Source organism: Ranitomeya variabilis, chromosome 1 (genome assembly GCF_051348905.1).
Source record: "Ranitomeya variabilis isolate aRanVar5 chromosome 1, aRanVar5.hap1, whole genome shotgun sequence".
In the NCBI taxonomy this organism is placed as follows: Eukaryota; Metazoa; Chordata; class Amphibia; order Anura; family Dendrobatidae; genus Ranitomeya; species Ranitomeya variabilis.
Genome location: NC_135232.1, coordinates 835771978 through 835798203, shown reverse-complemented (window position 1 = coordinate 835798203; position 26226 = coordinate 835771978). Strand labels below are relative to the sequence as shown.

General features: G+C 43.3%; 1 long non-coding RNA gene across 1 annotated transcript in view; it reads right to left on the bottom strand.

The window, feature by feature from the left end:
* The window catches only part of LOC143771480 (uncharacterized), a 254353-nt gene extending 243475 nt beyond the window's left edge, over window positions 1-10878 (bottom strand). Inside the window, exon 1 of the long non-coding RNA XR_013215095.1 lies at window positions 10825-10878. This is a non-coding gene — a long non-coding RNA (uncharacterized LOC143771480). The remainder of the gene's footprint in view (window positions 1-10824) is intronic.
* Between the last annotated feature and the right edge of the window lie 15348 nt (window positions 10879-26226).

Genomic DNA, 26226 nt, shown 5'->3' with positions numbered 1-26226 from the left:
GTCCGAGTTCTTGCAGAAAGAAACTCAGTCATGGCTGGGCACTGTACATCTTGAGGCAGGCAAGGTAGTGAGTGATAACGGAAGGAATTTCATGGCTGCCATAGCCCTTTCCCAACTGAAACACATTCCTTGCCTGGCTCACACCTTAAACCTGGTGGTGCAGTGCTTCCTGAAAAGTTATCCGGGGTTACCCGACCTGCTCCTCAAAGTGCGCAGACTTTGCTCGCATATCCGCCGTTCGCCTGTACACTCCAGTCGTATGCAGAACTATCAGCGTTCTTTGAACCTTCCTCAGCATCGCCTAATCATCGACATTGCAACAAGGTGGAACTCCACACTGCACATGCTTCAGAGAGTGTGCGAACAGAGGCGTGCTGTTATGTATTTGTGGGAGGATACACGGGCAGGCAGTTGGATGGCAGACATGGAGTTGTCAGGTGTGCAGTGGTCGAAGCTACAAGACCTGTGTCAAGTCCTTCAGTGTTTTGAGGAATGCACACGGCTGGTTAGTGCAGACAACGCAATAATAAGCATGAGCATCCCCATAATGCGTCTGCTGATGCAAAGTTTGACGCACATAAAGGAGCAGGCGTCTGCAGCCGAGGAAGAGGAAAGCCTGGATGACAGTCAGCCATTGTCTGGTCAGGGCCGTGTAGAGGATGCGGTAGCGGGCGAAGAGGAGGAGGAGGACGAGGAGGATGATGGGGATGAGTACTTTTTTACTGAGGAAGCTTCTCCTGGGCCAACAGAAATTAGTGGCGTTGCAAGGCCGGGTTCTGTTTTTGTAAGGGAGACAAGTGACGTAGATTTGCCTGTAACTGCCCCTCAAACCAGCACAACCGCAGATTTGCCAACTGGAACTTTGGCCCACATGGTGGATTATGCCTTACGTATCCTCAAAAAGGACCCACGCATTATTAAAATGATGAGCGATGACGATTACTGGTTGGCCTGCATCCTTGACCCTCGCTATAAAGGCAAATTGCAAAATATTATGCCACATGAGAACCTCGAACAAATATTAGCAACCAAACAAGCTACTCTTGTAGACCGTTTGATTCAGGCATTCCCAGCACACAGCGCCGGTGATGATTCTCACACGAGCTGCAGGGGGCTACAGGGCAGAGGTGTTAGAGGTGCACAGATCAGAAGTGGCGTTGGACAGAGGGGTTTTCTGACCAGGTTGTGGAGTGATTTCGCAATGACCGCAGACAGGACAGGTACTGCAGCATCTATTCAAAGTGACAGGAGACAACATTTGTCCAGTATAGTTACTAACTATTTTTCAGCCCTTATTGATGTTCTCCCTCAACCGTCATTCCCATTTGATTACTGGGCATCCAAATTAGATACCTGGCCTGAATTGGCAGAATATGCGTTGCAGGAGCTTGCTTGCCCAGCAGCTAGTGTGCTATCAGAAAGAGTATTCAGTGCTGCTGGTTCAATATTAACCGAAAAAAGGACTCGTCTGGCTACCCAAAATGTGGATGATCTCACCTTCATTAAAATGAACCACTCCTGGATTTCAAATTATTTTGCCCCACCTTTCCCGGCTGACACCTAGCTTTCCTATAAAAAGGTCTTGCTTGTGGACTGGTCTTACTGAGTGTTAAAATCTCTTAATTTGCAGCAGCTGCTTGACCAGCATACAACATGTTTACACCTCCCCCAATGGGAAAACTCCCCCCATGGGGCCGTTGTCTCACTCTCGACACTTGGCGCAAGCACCCGTTAGTTACAGTGCTGTTTGTCAGAAGAGGTGGGTGTGCTCGCTTTTGGTCGACGGCACTGCCACTGGGTCCCTCATAGTACAATGTAGTGTCTCTGGCGGTGGTGGTGCGCACCCAACGTCAGACACACCGTTGTAACATGAGGGGCCCTGGGGCGGTACCGCCGGCCACAAGAGAGTTCCCCCCCAGCTCAAACTGTGCTCTACCATGTGCCAAATTATCTCGCACAGCTCCACCAATGTTTAGTCTATGCGCTGACATCATTCAATGCCTGGCACTGACAATCAATACCAATTTGTTGACATCTATGATGATAGTTACAGTAGTCTGGGTCAGTGTCCTATATTGACACCAGTAAATACTAATTTACTGCCAAATTACTTTGTCATAAACTCTGCAGATGAGCCCACCCCTGTACCTAAGCATGCCACCCTTTTTTTTTATTTATAGTTGTTTTGCGAGACATTAACATCTATTTATTTTTTGGGAGTACTAACTGTGTCAGACACTTCTTGCAATACTCCTCCACTGACCACAATGCTGCCTGCCTGTGTATCCATGTAACCGATTTAAAACTGCCATGCCTGCCTATTGTTTGTTATTTTAGGCCTTTGATAGCCTGTCTGTGGCCCCTACCTGCAATACTCCTCCACTGACCACAATGCTGCCTGCCTGTGTATCCATGTAACCGATTTAAAACTGCCATGCCTGCCTATTGTTTGTTATTTTAGGCCTTTGATAGCCTGTCTGCGGCCCCTACTTGCAATACTCCTCCACTGACCACAATGCTGCCTGCCTGTGTATCCATGTAACCGATTTAAAACTGCCATGCCTGCCTATTGTTTGTTATTTTAGGCCTTTGATAGCCTGTCTGCGGCCCCTACTTGCAATACTCCTCCACTGACCACAATGCTGCCTGGAGTGCCTGCCTGTGTATCCATGTAACCGATTTAAAACTGCCATGCCTGCCTATTGTTTGTTATTTTAGGCCTTTGATAGCCTGTCTGCGGCCCCTACTTGCAATACTCCTCCACTGACCACAATGCTGCCTGGAGTGCCTGCCTGTGTATCCATGTAACCGATTTAAAACTGCCATGCCTGCCTATTGTTTGTTATTTTAGGCCTTTGATAGCCTGTCTGCGGCCCCTACTTGCAATACTCCTCCACTGACCACAATGCTGCCTGCCTGTGTATCCATGTAACCGATTTAAAACTGCCATGCCTGCCTATTGTTTGTTATTTTAGGCCTTTGATAGCCTGTCTGCGGCCCCTACTTGCAATACTCCTCCACTGACCACAATGCTGCCTGGAGTGCCTGCCTGTGTATCCATGTAACCGATTTAAAACTGCCATGCCTGCCTATTGTTTGTTATTTTAGGCCTAATGCCTAATTCTGCATTCAGGACCTGAAAATTACGTCACGGCTTGCTGTGATTGGTCGCGTCGCGGTCACATGGGCGGCACGCAACCAATCACAAGCCGTGACGTAATTTTAAAATGCGCGCGTTTCCTGCCTCCCGTGACGTCACGGCTTGTGATTGGTCGCGTCGCCCATGTGACCGCGACGCGACCAATCACAAGCCGTAACGTAATTTTCAAATCCTGAATGCCTAGAATTAGGCATTCAGGACCTGAAAATTACGTCACGGCTTGCTGTGATTGGTCGCGTCGCGGCCACATGGGCGGCACGCGACCAATCAGAAGCCGTGACGTCACGGAAGGCAGTAAACGCACGCATTTTAAGCAAAGAAGGCTGCTGGTTCCCTCGGTAAGGTGCAGGCTGCGTCGGAGAGGTGAGTATAGCAATATTTTTTATTTTAATTCTTTCTTTTACACATTAATGTTGTTTCGATACCGATAGCCGATACCACAAAAGTATCGGATCTCGGTATCGGAATTCCGATACCAGCAAGTATCGGCCGATACCCGATACTTGCGGTATCGGAATGCTCAACACTAGTGGTGAGCGCTGACTGGGCACCAGGCTCACGTGTCATAACAATCGCACGAAAGCCCAGGGAATGCAAGCTCCAACACTAGTGGAACGGCGCCGACATGGGAAGTGAGTATAAACTTTTTTTTTATTGGTGCCAAACATTTAGATCAAGAAGGTGTTGTCCTAGTAGTGGACATCCTCTTCAACTTGTGGATGTAATGTTTGAAAAATGTGGAAAAGTTCATGGTGTATGAATACTTTTTCAAGCCATTGTATATGGTTCATAATTGCAGACACCAGGATAGAACGATGGAGAAATCTATAAGTACATTCAAAGCTATAAGACAGTAAATAAATGTGATATAAATGAAATAGAGTAAAGCCCCCGTCTCACTAAGCGAGATCGCTAGCGAGATCGCTGCTGAGTCACAAGTTTTGTGACGCAACAGCGACCTCAGTAGCGATCTTGCTATGTGTGACACGTAGCAGCGACCAGGCCCCTGCTGTGAGATCGCTGGTCGTGTCGGAATGGCCTGGACCTTTTTTTGATCGTTGAGGTCCCGCTGGGTAGCACACATCGCTGTGTTTGACACCTTACCAACGACCTCGTTGACGACTCAGACACTGAATCGTCATAATAGCTCCCATGTGACATCATTGTACAGGTCGCTACAGGTCGCTGGTGAGATGTCAAACAGTGAGATCGCAGCTGCGATCGCTGGAAGATCTCACTGTTTGACATCTCACCAGCGACCACATAGCGATGCAGCAACGATCCCTGACAGGTCGTTTCGTTGTCGGGATCGCTTTAGCGTCGCTAAGTGAGATGGGGCCTTAACATTTTGTAAAAAAAAACAAGATTAAAGGAAAAAAACACTGGCTAAGTACAGTTAGCCTTCAGGAATTTGTGATCTGTACACTACATTTGTTCTATTGATTAGGACAGACATAGCAACAGTTATCTCCTTTCTTCAGGAGGTGATAGTGAAGGGACTAGATTGACATAGGATTAATGTTTATTTTTTATTTTTGTTCCTATCATGTCTATTGAAGAGCTAGACCAAGCAGCAGCATCATATCAAGATTATTGCTGGCCATACACTAGATCAGGGATTGGCTATTAACTTTCCTGAGGGGCCACATGAGAGACCGTGACTGTTGTGGAGGGCTGAACCAATAGGCTCAAATTAATTCTGCTCAATATTAATATTATAATTATTTATATTGATATTAATTGTATAACTTAATATTGAGCTGAATTAAGTATGATGACATCTCAGTATATACTGTATGAGCCCACACACAGCCCCTATATACCGTAAGAGCCCATAAATAGCCACCTGTATACAAGTCCCCCATAGCCTTCTACAACGTATGAGCCCCCATAGTTTCCCTATATACAATATGAGTCCCCACATATCCTCTTTATATCTAATATGAACACCTATATAGCCTCTTACATTCAGTGTTAGCCCCAACATAGCCTCCTATTTACATCATGAGCCCTACATAGCCTCCAAAATACAGTGTAAGCCCCCCACATAGCCTCCAATATACAGTGTGAGCCCCTACATAGACTTCTATATTTAGTTTGAACTCCCACATAGACTCCTATATACAGTATGAGCCCCAACATAGCCTCCAATGAGGCCACCAATGAGATACGATCCAATAAATGAGTAATACGGTGGTTCAGAGTCTGCGTCTCCCAAGGTTCAAAGTAAAGATCACACACAAATATGAAACATGACTGCAATTTATGTTAATGCATTTTAAAATGTTAAAATCTCTTAATCAGAACCAAACCGCAGTGATCGTGATTTGGTTCCAAATAAACAGATTGGAAAACCTTGAAACGCAATGACATAATCAACTACATTTAAGCTTCACCTTTGTGTGTGATCATATCTTTGAACCTTGTGCAGCACGGACTCTGAACCACCGCATTCCTCATTTACTGAATCGTGCACTGAACAGGAGAGAGAGAAAAGACCCTGCTGACTGTAAAGGCTAATGAGTCACCCACCAGGGCAATGGGTATGCTTGGCACCGGGTCCGGTCGCTCTTAAAGGGGATGTCACGGTGGCTGCGACCCGGTCCGAGGCCCTGGGCACTTAATAAAAGGGGAAAAGTCTTTAAAGGGAAATTGGTAAGTCTATTCATGATGCCACCTGTGGTTCTCGGTCAGAGGGACAGACGCTGCTTAAAGGGGTCCTCTGGGGCGATGTTGTTGTAGCAAGATTGTGACACTTCCCACAGGTAAGCGGGGTCCCAGGGCTCCCAAGGTGTATGGCAGGGATAGTGGGTTGCCGGTAAATAACGGATGACAGAGAGTTGCAGTCTTTACCTGGTTTACTGATGGTAACAGGCCTCAGTCCAGGGTACCGGCAACAGGTGCAGAAGGAGTCCAGGCAGCCTGAAAACAAGTGGTAATCTCCCTTGGCAGGTCAGGTTGGGAGCCTTCCTCTATGTGCTGGTTTTCTGGTCCCTTGCTACCTGTAGTTCGCTGGCAAGGTGCCCTTTTCTCTCTCCTGTCCTGGGACAGTACCTGCATGGCAGGCAGATTAAGCTGTACTCTTGGGGGTCTCTGACACGGTGACTCCAGGTTCTATCTGCTGCTGTGCCTCAGGTATGGTATGGGCAATCAACATACAGTCCTATGCCTTCCGGTTCTGCTGTGGACCTAGTAGTTATCCACAACCTCAGGCTCCCGGTGCCCGGTTTCTGCACTCTGGCTCACAGGAGGCCCAATTGCAGCCTCTCTGAGCTCCTAATAACTCCTCTCCCTTCACTGTCTGCTCCAGACTGAACTAACTCCTTCTCCAGACCAGGATGGAAATGAGGGACGTTCCCCTAAAACAGGGTTTTGAGCTCCCCCTTCTGACCTGGAGTTAGAATATGTTGTGTGCAAGATTTACCTGCCAAAGGGATCCCACTTGTCTCCAGGCATGACACTACCCTTCCCGAGAGAAAAGCAGCATCACTGTGGTACCTGGACTCCTGGAGTGCCAAACTAACACACTACAGAAGTGAGACAGAAAGGACCACACTCATCTTAAGAGATTATACTCTACAGGAGAGAGAAAGAGATTACCTTTCTGATCATTAGAGCTTACACTCTATGAAGAAGAGAAAAAAAGAGATAAGTGCACATACAGTTGTGCTCAAAAGTTTACATAACCCGGAAGAATTTTTGTTTTCTTGGCCTTTTTTCAGAGGTGGATCGCTGATGTTTTGTGGATGTGAGCTACAAAGGCACAGGAAACTTGGTCAAAGTTGAAGGAAAGATGAATGCAGCACGTTATCAGCAAATACTGTAGGCAAATTTGCACTCATCAGCCCTGAATCTGCAAATGGGACGTACTAGGACTTTCCAACATGACAATGATCCAAAACACAAAGCCAAGTTGACCTGTCATTGGCTACAGCAGAACAAAGTGAAGGTTCTGGAGTGGCCATTTCAGTCTCCTGAACTCAATATCTTTGAGCCACTCTAGGGAGATCTCAAGTGCTCAGTTCACGCTTGGTAGCCCTGAAATTTAAAGGAACTGGATGTTAGGCATCAGGATTCTCCTGGTGTGCGGGATATATCCCAAGCATTGTCTGGTGCTGTGGTCTCCCAATCAGGTCCAGCCACTGCGGTTGCTGCTCAGCACAGACGTCAGTCCCAGCGTCTTGCTCAGGCTCGTGGTATACGTTTGGTTACTGCTGGGCTCTCAAGCCAAGTCTATGGTAACCAGTGATATGCAGGTTCAGCCTTGCACTCTGTAGTCTAAGTCTAGAAATCACCTTTCTGAGCATGTCCGTGATGTGGCATCTTCTTATTGGTGATCGGACGTTACCTGCTCTGGTGATGTGGCAGCTCAGGATTGGCCCATGGGCGATGTCTCGATCTACTGGGCATGAGTGTTTGGGGTGGAGCCTAACATATAAAAGGCTCTCAGTGGTACATGGGGGCATACTAGTGTCATTTATGTTTGGTGTGTGTGGGTAGCTACCCTACCACTCTTTCTGCACATTTGTGAGTGTGTGTCTTTGCTCAGAGACCGTACACATTGGCAGGCAGGTTGCACACTTATGCGGTTTCGTACCCTTGGTCCAGCACCTGAGTATCTTGTCTGCTACATGCTTAGGTGCCGGTTAGGCACAGGTTCAGTAGTGTCAGGACTGGGGTAACTAGCCGCTTGGCTTAGCATCTGATTCGTACATGTGCGCGATTGGCACAGTTCAGTTACAGGGCAAGCTCAACCCTTATGCTATTCTTTTCCTGTGAAAGCGACAGGGTATTGTACCTAGCGTCAAAGAGCTCTCTCTCTTGGCTCAGCATCTGCTTCATTTGTGTGTGCGGTTAGCACCGTTTAGTTGCAGAGCTAGCCCAATCCACATGCCATTATCCCTGTGACGCTAACAGGGTATAGCACTTTGCATACTAGTGCCATACCTCTCGGTAAAGTAAATGAGCTTGGTACTCAGCGTTCCGTTCATACTGAATGGCGCTAACTCAGTGTGGTCAAGGTATCGCTTGCTGTTGTGTTCCGTCATTATTCACACTAGCAGCAGGGTTCTTCTCTGCACGGTGGACCCGGGTTGCGATTGCACTTTATTTCTATATTTTATTTAGTGCAATCCACCAACCCTAATACTGGAAGCTTTTTGCCAAGAAGAGTGGCCAACTTTACCATCTGAGAAAATAAAGAACCTCATCCTTATCTACCACAAAAGACTTCAAGCTGTAATTGATGTTAGAGGGGGCAATACACGGTATTAAGACATGAGGTATGTGAACTTTTGATCAGGGTCATTTGGATGTTTTGGGTTGTCATTATGATTTAAAAAGAGAAAACACGGTAGTTTGACATGAAATGGCTTTACCCAACCACTAACCATGAGGGGAGAAAAACTTTTGGTGTTATCATTCATATTCTCTGGAAAAAGGCCAAGAAAGCAACAATTCTGCCACTGCAGTCTTGCCTGCAGATAGAAGGAAATCTTCATCTGCAAATGTATTGTGGAGTAAAAAGAGATGGACGCGCTGCTCCTGGAAAGTAGTAATTCGATGCTGCAGTAAAATTCAATAGTAGCTTTATTACTCGTTTCAAGTTTGTACCAAAATCTTTTTAAAAAAAATAGAGCATTAGCATTGAATGACTTTGTTTCCAGCAGCAGAAAGGTAATTCAGAAGCTGACACTCTAAAGTAGACAGGACCCGGCTGACTATAAGAGCTTAGAATTCACAAGCAAGAGAGAGAAAGAGGACCCCTCTGATCATAAAAGCTGTAGTGCAGCGGGGTTGGTGCAGTGTGACAGATAGGTAGGGACTACAGGAAAGTTCAAAGGAAATGTCTTTTAATGTCCAAAAAACTCACAAAAAAAACAGCACATGGAATCCTCCGGATTGCACCTGGGCATCAAAACAGACCTAGTTGCCATGTACGATTGCACCACCGTGTCACGCTGAGGGGTGCCAGGCCTTTTGGCTCTGCTTGGCTCAGTGTTACCTCACACAAGCTGAGTTTTACAGAGCCACCTGCTCTGCAAGTTTGCAAACCAAGACTGACACACCCAAACTCTTACTGCAGGGTTTTTAACTGGAATTTGTTGCCATGGGCCACTTGTAAGATCCGGCTTAGAGGGAGCAAACTGCCCCACTACCATCCTGTAGTTCGCTCCAAAAATAAAAGCCAATGCAGGGTTTTCTTACATCTGCCTTGGGCAAACCTATGCACATCCAGGGGGACAGATAGTGACCTTCTCATATAACACCTGTCACTGCCTCACAAAGCTTACACTTTACAGGAAAGATGGTACCCCGCTGACCATAAGAGTTTACACTTTATAGGCGAGGGAGAAAGAAAAGACCCAGCTGACCATAAGAGCTTACACAATACAGAATAGACTTATCCAGTGACTCTGTGTATGGAAAACAACTCTGCCATACAAACGGGAACTGATGATCTTAGGTATGGACCCCAAATCCCAAAATTTTCAAAATTAAGTGAAACCATGAAATTTAAGAAATGTAACTTCAACTGGATCCTCTGCTCATCTCTAATCACAATCTAAAAAATGAGTGTAGACCACACTCCACACCCACCAGACGAATTCAACCCACAGAGGAACTTTAATAGCCATGAGTGGAGCAGTGCTCCGCCAGTGGCTGTTAATCTGTTAAATCCTGCTGTCAATCTCTAAAAACGGCATTTAATACAGGCTGATAGTTGTATGTGTCATTTCACGCTCCCATTAGCGTGCCCGTGATGTGATTACAGGTGTGAATACTGTAGATTGTGATGACAGCTGGGGCTCTGCTAATGAACCCTGTGCCTGTCATTGCGACCCTTCTGTGAATGCCAGCCCATTGCATTCATAGATCATGATTTCTGCCATACATAGCAATGTGTATCACAAGTGATCGGATGATCGCAGCTTCAAGGTCTCTAAGAGGACTATTAAATACAGTAAAAAGTAAAAAAAAGGCTTAAAAAATATGAAACAAATAAAAAAGCACAAGGTCAATCATCCCTCTTTTGCCCAATTGAAAATAAAACAATAATAATAAAAAAATACAGATCGGTAAACAACGTAATGAAAAAAAAAATCAAAATGGCAAAATTTTTGTATTATCTACCCCAAAATGGTATCAGGAAAAACACATGTTTCAGCATAAAAAATAAGCCCTCACAGAGCCCCATATCCACAAAAATGAAAACGCTGCGAGTCGTGGAAAATGGCAGCACAAGCAAATATTTGCTTTCATACAAATTTCTGATATAAAAAAACAACATGTTTGGAGTCTGCGTAATCACACTGATCTGGGAAATCATATTGCCAGGTCAGTTTTACCATATAGTGAACATGGTAAAATACAAAACAGAAAAACAATTGTGTTAATTTCATTTTTTATGCAATTTCACAGTATTTGGAATTTTGTTCATGTTTTCTAAGAAACTATATGGTAAAATCAATGGTGTCATTCAAAAGTACAACTTGCTCTGCAAAAAACAACCCCTCATGTGGCTATATTTACAGAAAAATAAAAAAGATATGGCTGTTGGAAGTGGAGGACAAAACGGAAAATGGCCCAGAGGAGAAGGGGTTAAGGAAGAATACTGTATAAAGGACAATGCAACACATACTAATAGAGGGTGTTATATTTACCTAGGAAGGGCACTGTATGGAAAGGTGTAGGTAGAAGTTCAGAGCAGTGGAAGGTATAACACAAGTCGGAGTGTTGCCCCAACACAGGTTTTCAGAGACTATGGCTGTAATGTTAGCACCGCATGAAACTTCTCCTCCCAGAATAACCCTAAGGATATGTATGCTAGGAGTTGCTTCACATGCAGGATTTTTATCAACATTTGCATTCATTGCATTCATTTACATTACAAGTGATGTTTTTTATGATTTCAGTCATTTTATTAATTTTCTTCTTCATCAGCTCTTGGCATTCATGAGGACTTCTTCAAGTTACAATTTGTCACTGCACAGTTTGCTGCCTAGATATTTTTGCCTCCTTGCGTTTGCAACAGATCCAAATACTGACTCTGAAAATAAATATATTTTACGTATTTGTCCTTCTGAATAAAAATAGTCTATACAGCGCCTGTGATTAAAAATATGCCCCTCAATGTGTCATCCACGCACCCCTGTTCCCATTCTCCCACAGGAGATGCTGCAATAATGTCTGAAAAATTAGCCTGGTGAGTGCCATTCATTTTGTCTATATTTGTTATTTCATATTGTGCCTCTTCCATAATTGACTGGCCATTGTACCAAATTATTATATATTTAATTAAAAATTGTGGCACTTGAGTATAAAACTAGCCACTTTGCCACCTGAATAAGAATATAGTTACTGTGCCCTCCCTAAATACAATTTTAGCCACTGCAGCCCCTTAATATAAATGTGCCCCTTTATTATAAATAAAGCTACTACAGTTCCCTTTAATAAAATGTATTTTACACCATGCTTTTTAAAGAAAATAAATATGACACAATGCCCTATAATAAAAATCAATATGCCACTGTATCCAGTGAGTTAAATTATGTCAATGTGCCCCTTTAGTGCAATTTTTAAACTACTGTTTTCCCAGAACCTCAACACTCAGCTATGCATACAAATTGTAAAAAAAAAGTTTGGCAAAGTGATTATAATAGTCGGTTCCAGACTTGACCAATCTCCCCTCACAGTTGAGTGCGCCTATGTTTGAGAGTTCTCAATGAATATGACATGTTCTCTTTTTAGCAGAATGTCACACCTTTGTGACACAAAATGGTTTATAAAGGTAGAACAATGTTGCTCTATTTACTCCCGAAATGGCAGTGGTAGATGCAAGTGATTGAGACCCAAGTTCTTGGGATCATTAAGATCCAAGCAGTGAGAACCTAAAGTGGTGAGACATTTATAACCTAATGTGGGGATAAGTGATAAATGTCTTTTATTGGAAAAAACTCTTAAATAAACATATTTTGTAGAGATGATCGGATCTATATGCTGAGGATCATATTGAAATTTAATTTCTTGAAATTAGTGGTGTCACGCAAGTTCAGACATTTTGGGATTTGATTTGCGAATCGCAAAAAAAAAAAATCAAACAACTAAGTACTTCACCCTTGAATGGAAACATACCACAGTGACATAAGCCTTTTCAGAAGTTTCCCTACTCCTAACTATTATGACGAGAAACATATTATCTCTATACATTTTGCGTCCTGTAGAGCTTTCTGCAATAAATAGTCTGGAGAACTGAGGATCAGTTAAAGGTCTGTGCCGAGCTCATCCAACACAAGTGTTTTATCCATTCTTCATTTGTTTAATTCTAAACGCAAACCTTTTAGAATGTCACCTCCCAACATTGCTTCAAAGAGAAGGCTTGAAGCGGCATGTTTACATAGACTGCAAATGTATTCAAGTTAGAGATGTTGGATTAGAGGAAGAAAGGAAAGTGAAATCAAAGACTCTAAACTGCACATGAAAGCCAATTGCTGCCAACCAATCTGTTCAACTTCCAATGATTTGCACTTTATGAATAAAGGTTAATCTAGCATTAGTGCCCAAATGTTAATGTTCCACTGACAGTCTAAGCTGCTTTTAAAGCTGGACAAGTGAAAGTGAGACCCCATAGAGAGGGGTAAAGGCTGTTTGGATACACCTAACTGTCCATTCCCAAATAGGAAACAATTAGGTGCGGAGATAAAAGGTGCAGTAACAAGATAAACTTAAAGCCCCCGTCTCACATAGCGAGATCGCTAGCGAGATCGCTGCTGAGTCACTAGTTTTGTGACGCAACAGCGACCTCCATAGCGATCTCGCTATGTGTGACACGTACCAGCGATCAGGCCCCTGCTGCGAGATCGCTGGTCGTGTCGGAATGGCCTGGACCTTTTTTTGGTCGTTGAGGCCCCGCTGACATCGCTGAATCGGTGTGTGTGACACCGATCCAGCGATGTCTTCACTGGTAACCAGGGTAAACATCGGGTTACTAAGCGCAGGGCCGCGCTTAGTAACCCGATGTTTACCCTGGTTACCAGCGTAAATGTAAAAAAAAACAAACAGTACATACTCGCCTTCTGATGTCCGTCAGGTCCCTTGCCGTCTGCTTCCTGCTCTCACTGACTGCCGGCCGTACAGTGAGAAGTGAGAGCACAGCAGTGACATCACCGCTGCGCTCTCACTGTACGGCCGGATCTCAGTCAGAGCAGGAAGCAGACGGCAAGGGACCTGGACACCGAAAGGCGAGTATGTACTGTTTGTTTTTTTTGGTAACCAGGGTAAACATCGGGTTACTAAGCGTGGCCCTGCGCTTAGTAACCCGATGTTTACCCTGGTTACCGGGTGCTGCAGGGGGACTTCGGCATCGTTGAAGACAGTTTCAACGATGCCGAAGTCGTTCCCCTGATCGTTGATCGCTGGAGAGAGCTGTCTGTGTGACAGCTCCCCAGCGACCACACAGCGACTTACCAACGATCACGGCCAGGTCATATCGCTGGTCGTGATCGTTGGTAAATCGCTATGTGAGACGGGGCCTTAAGGATGCACAGGGAAATCCCATTTAGCTCAAGCCCCCTGTGAATTACAAACAATAACATTCATTAACTAATCCCATCTGACAATTCTTTTAATGCAGATATTAAGATAATATAATTTTTTAATGATTTGGAAACCTTAGTCTGGTGACCATATGCTCAAGACTATGATCAATCAAATGTTAATGAACAGTCGTTTGTAAGATCATGCCAGACTGAACAGGCCAAGACGGGATTCAGACCCCATCTGGGCCCTTACTCGTGATTCAGTTGTGAAGCTTCTGCCTGATTCCCACCAAAGGAGATTCACTTGTACCTATGACAAAAACATTGACATTAATTAGGAAAACTAAACATAAGAAAACAATAGCATAGTCTTAAAGGCTATGTTCATACGCAGTGTTTTTACTGCATTTTTTTCTGCAGCCAAAATTTGCTCTCTTGGCAGTAAAAATGCTGTGTGTTATGTCAGACGCTGTTCAGACCAGGTCGTTAGCCAGACAGCGGTAATTCCGCTTTTGACCACTATTTGCTCATTGGCGTCGGCTAGATTTTATCTAGCTGTTTCGGGGTTAATTTACCTGATCCTCGGATTGGAAGCTGGGCCATGCCCATTGCCTTTAAATAGTTCTCCTGATCATTGGGCGTCGCCGATTATAGCTTCTGTCTTGTGCGTTGTTATCTCGGTCTGGAGTGGAGAGCTGGTTGTTGGAGATTCATTGCTGGTGGTGTAGTTTCCTTAGTCTTATTTACTCCTTCCTATATTTGTATTTATTTTGCCCTGCACATTTATAGTGCATTCCTGAGTGACTGCGGCGTGGTGTATATTTTCCTTTATCCTTGTCTGTGCTAACTGTGGGTATTGGTGTATTACCTCTTCACTGGGTGGTGGGCGGAAGTTTCAGCCTAGGGTTGAAACAGGAGACAGGGTGAGGTTCGAGGCCTGGACATGCACACCATCAGTGTAAACTCCAGGTAGAGGGTCAGTCAGGATTTCCCTAGTCTGAGGGAAATTGCAGGGGCCCGGGTTATTAGCTCTCGCTCACCTAGTCTCCCCGTGACATTATAATCGGCCCAACAACAAAAAAGAAAAAAAAAAAAAGGGGGTTCTTTTTTTTTCTGTTGTCATGGATCCCATGACTTCCATAACTCGCCAGTTGGAGGCGCTGTCCCTACCGGTCACTGAGTTGAGGGGGGCAGTTCAGCAACAGGGACTAGCAGTATCTAATGTGCAAGCTGGAGCGACAGGAAGAGTTGCTTAGCCTAAATTCCCTTTGCCTGAAAAATTTGCTGGGGAACGCAGTAAATTTGTTTCTTTTCGTGAAGCTTGCAAACTATATTTCCGTATGCGCCCGATCTCCTCGGGTAATGAGGCTCAGCGTGTGGGCCTGGTGTTGTCATTGTTAAGCGAGGATCCCCAAGCATGGGCGTTTTATTTGCCATCTGATTATGCTGCATTTGACTCTGTGGAGAGTTTTTTTTCCTCTCTTGGAGAAATCTACGATGAACCTGACAGAATGGCTCTAGCAGAATCTAAGATACGCACTATTTGCCAGGGAGAGCGAGTTGCAGAGGATTACTGTTCTGAATTTCGTAGCTGGGTGATCGATACACAATGGAATGATCCAGCATTGCGGAGTCAGTTTATTCATGGGGTTTCTGGAAGGGTTAAAAAAGCCCTTCTGATGTACGAGACTCCTGCTTCTCTAGATTCCACTATGAGTCTGGTTGTCCGCATTGATCGCCGTTTGCGTCAGCGGGAGCATGAGACACCGCCTATGGGAGAGGGTTTAGGTTCACGTGAGGTTGCTGCAGGTGAGCCCACGGAGCCTATGAAAATCGCAGGGGTGTCACATGTGAAGCGTCAAGCCCCTGAGCTCAGGAAGCAGGGAGCCTGTTTTTACTGTGGTAAATCTGATCATTTTATTAACATCTGTCCTCTGCTGTCTAAGAAAGACGCAATGGCGGAAAACTTCTAAGCTCAGAGGGTGTGGAGGAGACCAATCTGAGCTTATGTATATCCTCCATGGTGGTTTCTCAATGCATGCTCCCTGCTAAGGTTTTTATCGCTGGCAGTGAGCTGCCAATTACTGTTTTTGTGGATAGTGGTTCAGCCACAAATCTCATTGATGAGGAGTTTGCGCGCACAGCAGGTTTTAGGATTGAAAAACTGTCTCATCCTATCCGCGTGGTCACCATCAATGCTGCTCCTCTCTCTCAGGGGGAGATTACTGAATTTGTGGCTGAGGTGAAACTCCACATTGGGGTTCTACATTCCGAGCGGGTTACATGTAAGGTGCTCAGGAATTTTCCTGCTCAGGTGGTTTTGGGTTTTCCTTGGTTGTCCATGCACAACCCGGTAATTGACTGGAAAACTCAGGACATAATTCAGTGGAGCGAGTTCTGCCAGGAGAATTGCCTGGTCACATGTGTGGCTGCGGTGACTTCAAGCGTTCCGGAGTCACTTCTGGATTTTGTGGATGTGTTCTCTGAAAAGGGTTGTTCAGAGTTGCCGCCACATCGTCCCTATGACTGTTCTATCAGGTTTAAACCAGGGGCCAAGTTGCCTAAAGCAAGGATGTTTAACATCTCCGGTCCGGAGAGACAAGCGTTAAAAGATTATATTGCTGAAAGCTTGAGCAAAGGGCACATCAGGCCTTCATCCTCGCCGGTGGCAGCAGGGTTCTTCTTCGTGAAGAAGAAAGATGGCGGATTATGCCCGTGTTTGGATTTCAGGGAGTTGAACCAGATTACGGTTTGTGATCCATACCCGATGCCACTGATACCAGATTTGTTCAACCAGGTGGCGGGTGCTAAGTGGTTTACCAAGCTTGACCTCAGGGGGGCGTACAACCTCATAAGAGTCTGTCAAGGTGATGAGTGGAAGACGGCTTTTAATACCCCTGAGGGTCATTTTGAAAATTTGGTGATGCCTTTTGGGTTGACTAACGCACCTGCAGTGTTCCAACATTTCATCAATGATGTGTTCTCGCATGCTTTGGGGAAATTTGTTATTGTGTACCTAGATGACATCCTCATAGATTCTTGCGACCGTGATGCTCATTTAAATCATGTCAGGCAGGTGTTACAGCTTCTCAGAGAGAATAAGCTGTATGCTAAACTTGAGAAAAGTGTATTTTCGGTTCAAGAGTTGCCTTTCTTGGGTTATATTGTGTCTGCTTCTGGTTTTAAAATGGACGCCGCTAAGGTGCAAGCGGTGCTGCATTGGGAACATCCTGATAACCTGAAAGCACTTCAGCGGTTCCTTGGGTTTTCTAACTACTATAGGAAATTTATCAAGGATTTTTCCATCATTGCTAAACCGCTAACTGACATGACTAAAAAGGGTACCAATTTCTCCGTTTGGCCTGAGGCTGCTGTGCGCGCATTTGAGTTTCTTAAGAACAGTTTTGTTTCAGCCCCCATTCTTGTGCAGCCAGATGTATCAAAACCCTTTGTTGTGGAAGTCGATGCGTCTGTGGTAGGTGTGGGGGCGGTACTATCTCAAGGCTCATCTTTGAGTGATTTGCGTCCGTGCGCCTATTTCTCCAAGAAACTGTCGTCCGCCGAACATAACTACGATATCGGCAACAGGGAGTTGTTGGCAATCAAGTTGGCCTTTGAGGAATGGCGACACTTCTTGAAGGGGTCAGTACATCAGGTTACTGTTATTACTGATCATAAGAATCTGCTGTATTTGGAGTCAGCCAAGCGTCTGTCCCCCAGGCAGGCTCGCTGGGCATTGTTTTTCACGCGGTTCAATTTTTTTGTCATTTACAGACCGGGGTCTAAAAAGACTAATGCGGATGCTCTGTCCAGGTGTTTTCCAGGGGGTGAACCTCGGGAAGATCCAGTACCCATCCTCCAAAAGGGTGTTGTGGTTTCGGCTCTCACTACCGAGGTTGAGGCTGAGATTGCCGAGGCTCAGGAGGAGGTACCATCTGAGCTTCCCATCAACAAATCTTTTATACCGCTTCATTTCCGCTTAAAGGTTTTGGCGGAGCATCATGATGCTGTCCTGGCTGGCCACCCAGGGGTTAGAGGTACCTTGGAGTTGGTGTCACGTCGGTTTTGGTGGCCCAAGATCCAACAGGACGTGGTCTCATACGTGTCAGCTTGTACCACGTGCACTAGGGCTAAGACACCCCGCTCCCGTCCTGTTGGCACACTACTTCCTCTTGAAGTACCTAGTAAGCCATGGATGGAAATTTCCATGGATTTCATCACTGATTTGCCCTCATCAGCTGGGAACATGGTCATCTTGGTGATTGTTGATCGGTTTTCTAAAATGTCGCACTTTGTGTCTTTGCCTTCGTTGCCTAACGCTAAGACTCTGTCTCAGGTATTTGTGCAGGAGGTGGTCAGACTTCATGGGGTTCCACCTGACATCATGTCTGATAGGGGGTCTCAGTTTGTGGCAAAATTTTGGAAAGCATTTTGCTCACGGCTGGGGATCAAGTTGTCTCATTCTTCGGCGTTCCATCCTCAGTCAAATGGTCAGACTGAGCGTATGAACCAAAATTTGGAACATTACCTACGCTGCTTTGTCTCTGATATCCAGGAGGAGTGGTCTACCTTTCTTCCTTTGGCTGAGTTTGCCATCAATAATCACCGCCAGGAGTCGTCTGGGGAGTCTCCGTTTTTTTGTGTTTACGGGCCACATCCTCAATTTTGTACCTTGAGTCGGAGGGGCTCTTCCGGCGTTCCGGAGGAGGATCAGTTAGGAGCACAATTGTCATCAGTCTGGAGGAGAGTTAAACAGCGCCTGTTGAATGTGGGTGCTAGGTACAAACGTGTGGCTGACAGTAGGCGTGTGCCAGGTCCGGACCTGAGTGTGGATGACTGGGTGTGGTTATCCACAAAAAACATAAGACTCAAAATACCATCCCTTAAATTGGGTCCACGGTTTATTGGTCCATTTAAGGTCACCGCCGTCATTAACCCAGTAGCGTACCGATTGGAGCTCCCTACGGTGTATAAGATACACAACGTGTTCCGCAGGTCTCTTCTAAAGAAGGTGGTGGGTTCTGTGGACGTGGCGCCTATGCCACCTCCAGTCTTGGTGGATGGTAATTTGGAGTTTGAAGTCTCCAAGGTGGTTGACTCTCGTGTAGTGCGTCGCACTTTACAGTACTTGGTACACTGGCGTGGTTATGGGCCTGAGGAGAGGTCCTGGGTACCAGCCTCGGATATTCATGCGGATCGGCTGGTCAGGTTTTTTCATCGTCGCCATCCAGACAAGCCGGGTCCTATAAGCCGTGAGGGCCCTGGGGTCCCTCGTAGAAGGCGGGGTACTGTCATGTCGGACGCTGTTCAGACCAGGTCGTTCGACAGACAGCGGTAATTCCGCTTTGACCACTATTTGCTCATTGGCGTCAGCTAGATTTTATCTAGCTGTTCCAGGGTTAATTTACCTGATCCTCAGATTGGAAGCTGGGCCATGCCCATTGCCTTTAAATAGTTCTCCTGATCATTGGGCGTCGCCGATTATAGCTTCTGTCTTGTGCGTTGTTATCTCGGTCTGGAGTGGAGAGCTGGTTGTTGGAGATTCGTTGCTGGTGGTGTATTTTCCTTTGTCTTATTTACTCCTTCCTACATTTGTATTTATTTTACCCTGCACATTTATAGTGTATTCCTGAGTGACTGCGGCGTGGTGTATATTTTCCTTTATCCTTGTCTGTGCTAACTGTGGGTATTGGTGTATTACCTCTTCACTGGGTGGTGGGCGGACGTTTCAGCCTAGGGTTGAAACAGGAGACAGGGTGAGGTTCGAGGCCTGGACATGCACACCATCAGTGTAAACTCCAGGTAGAGGGTCAGTCAGGATTTCCCTAGTCTGAGGGAAATTGCAGGGGCCCGGGTTATTAGCTCTCGCTCACCTAGTCTCCCCGTGACACTGCGTTGCGTTTTTCACCATTTCACAGCATTTTTTTCCTGATTACATGTATGCTTTGTCTAGAGTAAATGTTGATTGAAGATATTATTATATTATTTATCAAAACCGCTTCAAAAACAGCATCGTGCATTTTGGCAGCGTTTTTTCACTTTCTCTTGGCTTTCAAAAATGCTGCAAAAACTTTGAAAGAATGCACATGCTGCAGATTTATAAAACAGTGCAGTTAACAAATTCAAACAGGAAAAAACAATAGTAACATAGTTAGCAAGGCCAAAAAAAGGCATTTGTCCATCCAGTTCAGCCTATATTCCGTCAGAATAAATCCCTAGATCTACGTCCTGCTAAAGAACCTAATAACTGTAAGATACAATATTGTTATGCTCCAGGAAGACATCCAGGCCTCTCTTGAATCCCTCGACTGAGTTCACTATCACCACCTCCTTAGACAAGAAATTACAGATTCTCACTGCCCTAACAGTAAAAAATGCTCCTCTATGTTGGTGGAAAAACCTTCTCTCCTCCAGATGCAGAGAATGCCCCCTTGTGTCCTTGGTATAAACATATCCTCGGAGAGATATTTGTATTGTCCCCTTATATACATATACATGGTTATTAGATCGCCCCCCAGTCATCTTTTTTCTAGACTAAATAATCCTGATTTTGCTAATCTCTCTGGGTATTGTAGTTCCCCTATCCCCTTTATTAATTTTGTTGCCCTCCTTTGTACTCGCTCTAGTTCCATTATATCCTTCCTGAGCACCAGTGCCCAAAACTGTACACAGTACTCCATGTGCGGTCTAGCCAGGGATTTGTACAGAGGCAGTATAATGTTCTCATCATGTGTATCCAGACCTCTTTTATTGCACCCCATGATCCTGTTTGCCTTGGCAGCCGTTGCTTGGCACTGGCTGCTCCAGGTAAGTTTATCATTAACTATGATCTCCAAGTCTCCATGTCACATTTACCTAGTGGTTTCCCGTTCAGTGTGTAATGGTGATATTGATTCCTTCTTCCCATGTGTATAACCTTACATTTATCATTATCAATGATAAATGATTAAATGATAAGGATTAATAGGGTGCAAGAGATTTCTGAAATCTCATAGCTTTTGCTGCAACTGTGAAAAAAAGATTTAATTTGCATTAAAAGCACTGCAAAAATACTGCTTGTGAACATAACCTTATGCTAAGGGATTTTTCACAAGTCAGTTTTTCACATATGAGTACTATCCATATTTTTCTCGGATAGAACTTGTATCTATGATAGTCTATGGCGCTGTTCACATATCCTTGAATATTTGCTGGTCAAGCAGTCCGATGTTGATCCGAGTGTCAGATCAAATTCAGCAATGAAAGTCTATGAGTCTCGGAAAAAAAGCCATCTGAATGCTGAACCTTTTTCACTGACCGATAGCAGTAGGTGGACAAACATTTTTTTCCCTTCAAGGAAAACCTGTAATTCTGACTAAACTTTGATGAAATGCTAATGACAGTCTGATGAAAATCTGATGAAATTCTGTTAAAACAAAACACGAGAAAATCACTGAATGCATGAGCCCTAACTCTGTCTAAAAAGACAGACACTAGTGAGCAAACGGTGTCCAAAATATCATGTTTTGGACTTTGCTTAATTTAAGCCAATAGTTAAGTCTGTGGTACTTCTGCATCTCATTTTCATTGATTCAGAGGAAAAACCCCAACATAGGGACACAAATGTAGTCTGAACTAGGCATAAATTGGTCAATCATGCCACACTAAACTTAAAAATTCAGGTGAAAGTATAAAAAATAACAAAAAAAAACACACTGTGGGCTTACACAAAGTGGAAAATGATCTGCCAAAATGGTCAAAATTGGCAATTTACCTGTATGGATTGATTTTAGGCTGATATATACATTAGAATGAAGTTGGCCAAAGCAGACAATTTTGATAGCACAGGCCAACATACTGATATTTATGGGGGCCTCCAGACAAATAAAGTTGTTGAGAGAAGGATGGGGCAGTATGATTATTTTACCCTCCTTGAAGAAATGTCTGGCAACAGATTCCTCCCCTTTCCCCAATAAACGTGTAAGCAGGTGGACTAAATGCAACAACCGAGACACTAGGTGGGAACAATAATTTACTTTATTCACTTATTAGGATTATATGGGGAAAAGTTTATTGTTAAAGGCAAATCACACAGGAACAATATTCACAGAATTATTGGTAAAACAATTATATAGATTGAGATATGTTGGTTAGTATACAATAAAGAATCTCAGGATTAGCTCAGGGTCTACAGTCCAACCTAGTTCTAGTTGGAAGGGTGGCAAACATCGTATATGGTGGGAACAGTCCTTAGGAATGTCCACAGCTTTCTGAGTCCTGACAAAGGCAGCTGTTCTGTCTCACTAACCACACATTTTCTTAAGCAAGTCTATCAGTGCTCTCTGGGCCGGTTTAGCATCAGCCAGGCATTGCTTAGCTGTCAGCCTTCCCCTAGGCCATGCCCGGTACTATAAGTCATGCTGAAAGTGACAGACCATCTCACACATGCTTCCCAATTACTGGCCCAGGCTCAAATCTCTTGCTGTCTGTCCTCAGGTCCTTTTTGGAACTTGACTGCTGACCAGTGTCTCCTTGGTCTGTATCAATGTGGGCTGGTCTTTGACTGTTGACCGGCATTGTCTTGGTTGGGAATCTTGACCAGCGTCATTCGGGACTTCAGTGCGTGACCATCGACAGGTGAAGTCTGGAACTTAACTGGCGTAGCTCTGATCTTTGCGGCTTGACAATCATCGTCATCATCTGAGATTTGCTGGTACATGCAACGGCGGCTTACTGACTTGGCCACTGGAGCTGCAGTGGGAGCACCTGCTGCTTCTCTTAGTGCCAAATCTCTTTCTGTTTTGGCGAGCTGGCCTTTTATATCGAAGGCTGTCTTTGTCACTATCAACTGACCTGGAGCACTGTCTAATTCTGTCCCTCCTGTAACTTTTCTCCTTCAGATCAGTTCTACAGGGTTTTGTTCAGGCCTGGAAGCCACACGGCATTGCAGCATTTTATCTCCTGTGCTATGTTCTCATACAAAATATCTAGGGTTGTGTGAGAAACATTAGGCTGTGTTAATGTCTGTTAGGTTCATTGTATGACAAATACCACCAATGTCCAACAAACCCCATTAACTTATAATGGGGTTATACTGGTGTCAGTAATTTAGAATGGAAAATAACAAAAAAATCATTCCACTAAAATCTGAAGTAATTTGCAAAGAGTGCTTTGTCCTTGATTAGAATAAAATGCCTACTAGAAACTCCATTACCAGTCCAGCGAATGCAAATAAAGTTGCAGCCTTTTTTATAATCCTAAATGCCATTTTTGTGTATAGAGTACCTCATGGAAGGAAATCCACAATAAAATAATAACCTAAAATATACTACAGTCTCATCTATCTCATAATTTGCTATTTCTAACCAATCTTCTGATAAATTATCAACAGTTCTGGACTATTAGAAGCTGTATCAGCTATGGTATATGATTGTATTCTTACTTTAATACTTAGCTGGAAACACTGCTCTAAATGGCTAAATGTAGTTTTTACATGTATGATTAACCTTAATCCTAATTACATGTTAATGATTGTGTTAATGCCATACTAATTGCTAATCTGAGATATAATGAGCTATCATTCTTCGCATGGCAGTGAGCTAATTGTAATGAAAAATGGCAGAATTAACTGCTTGTATTTTTCAAGGAATAATATCACATGCCAATGTTATTGTTTCATTGCATCTAACATTTATCATATTCAGCTTTCAAAATTTGCTCATGGTTCCATTTCATGTGTTTATTTGGGTCACATGTAAAGATAAGCAAAAAAATGTGAGCAGAATTTAATTCTTCTCAAATTTTACAAAAATCCAAATGCAAAATTTTTATAATTCACCTACTCGTGGATTCAACAAAATGGCGGCTGCTGACCACCATTTTACTGAATCATAATAGTCCATCAGAAGGTTAAAAAATAGTAAAAACAAATCCTTATATTCACCTTACCACTCACCTCATCCACTGCTCCTCACTGTCACCCATACGGTCCTCGTTGCATCTTCTAATTCTTGTTGTAAGTGCTGAAATCCCTGTGCTTCTCACACTGAGCCGGGACTTCCGGCTGTTATGAGACCCAGGACATTTTTCAAGATCATGGTGCACGTTGTGGCATCTTGATGCCATGACATTACTTGCACTTTTGCAGACCCCTTCTGAGACTCATAATTTGTCAAGGACCGGACGTTGGGGATCAGAGGAGCCGGAGAGATGAGCAGTGAGGTGAGCATATATTTTTTTATTTTTTACATCTTATGCTTCTTATGCTCTGCCATCTGATGTAATACAAATCCCTATATGACCTTTTGTTGACAAATTGTAAATGAGTTTGATGATCCAATCGTTTACATTTCAATCTGTCTGATTGTATAATTTCCAGTATTGGAGTTAGTATTTAATATAACTTTATAAATATAGCATTCTAAAGTTCTTAATAATGAAGAGTCTCATTAATGTACATTTTATTCTATGAAATTTGAAATAAAAAAAAAAATCCTGGAGATACTCAAAATAGATTTATGTAAATATCTGAAAGTTTGAATGTATAAATAATAATACAAATAATAATAACTAACATTAGTGTTAGAATCCCACTTATGTTAGTTATTATAATAATATTGTATCTTATCTGTAATAAAGCAATGTTTAAAAATTGAAGAAAAAATCTAATTTTCTGAAGTCTATTGAAAAATCATGTAAAAAAGATAAAGCACCATAATTTGTGACAAACACATTTTTTCTTTTGTTCTTTTCAGTTTTGCTTATGTCTGTAATCTAGGTCCATTTTCCTTTTTCGTTTTCTATCTATATTTAGGTTTGAGAGAAAACATCTTAGTTGAACTTTTAACCCCTTTTTGCTTGAATCTTTTTCTTCCGCTATTTTAATAGTACAATATTTAGATTTGCCCAATGATTAATAATATTGAGATGTATGACTTGCCATGTACAGGGTCACAGAAAATGTACACAAAGGTTGTACTTGTTATCCCTAGAGAAGACATTTCATTAGGAAAGAAAATCTACTTTTCAGAATTATAATTCTTTGCTTCCTTTCATCAGAAACAAAAGTAAATTTCACCGTTTCGTGTATGGAAAAGAAACTGACACATTTGCTGCAGAATCTTCCATTTCCCCCACCTCCCCACTTACCAAATGAAACTAATTGAAAGCAATAGCAAAAGCCACATCTGCAGGCTGCCTTTCACTTTAGGCTCTAGTAGCTGTTTTCATTCCATTGATCCCTGAATAGTCATGCCTGTCAGGAAGCCATATCAACCATTATCATTCTAATTTTACTGGCTTTCTTGGTCCCTAATCTAATTTGCAATGATGCTTAAGTATTTCGCAAGGCCACAGCACTTTCTTCAGAATTTCAACAAGAGCATTAAACCCCCCAATTTACATTAATGAAGTGCACATTTAGTTAGGAAAGAGGGTAAATGGAGGGTCGTTCAGATATAGTTTTGTTACATGATAGCCAATTGTGAGTGTGTGCTTATTTTTTATGTATCTTTGCCACTAAATACACACATACACCTGCACACGCGCACACTATATAATACTCACACACTTTATAAGTCTATAGAACTAAATATATACATATACCTGTATGTGCACACACATATACACACAATATAACACACTTTATAAACACATGCACATCAGCACACACACACAACATAATACACACTCTTTATAAAACTATTGCACTAAAGACACTTAGATCCGCACATGCACACACGTGTGCACACACAAACACACACATACTATATAAATTTATGCCACTGTATACACACGCACACTGCACAAACACTTTATAAATCTATTACACTACACATACACACTTTATAAATTTATGCCACTACGCACACATGCACATGCACACATGTCATATAAATCTTTTACACTAAATACACACGCATACATGCACAGGCACTCACATGAGCTCACATACACACATTATAACACACATTTTATAGATCCTTGCCACGACATACACACGCACACATACATACATACACACTTTATAGACCTACGCCACTTCATATACACAGACATCTCCACACCCACACCTATACACACACATACTATATAAAACAAAACATGTAATTGTATAATTGTGTAAACTGTATTCTCTTTATGTGTTTGCATCATCATCATCATATGAGACTCCATTTGTAATTTACTTTGGGCATACTCTGCAGATGTAAAAATCATCAGCTTTATTTGATCTATTTTTGTTCGTACTTTCCATTTCTTGTTATTAGCTTTAGTTTTAGTTATAAAGTTCCATTTTCACAGCACGATTACCAGGGAATAGTCATTTTAATCAGGCAGTGTGACCAGATGAACAAACCAAACGCTTGTTCTTTAGGTTGAAATGTTTAACCCCTTAGTGACAGCCAAATTGAAAAAATCTGACCACTGTCACTTTATGTGATCATAACTCTGGAACACTTTGACAAATTCCAGTGATTTTGAGATAGTTTTTTCGTGACACATTGTACTTTATGATAATGGTAAATTTAGGTTGATATGTTTTGTGTTTAT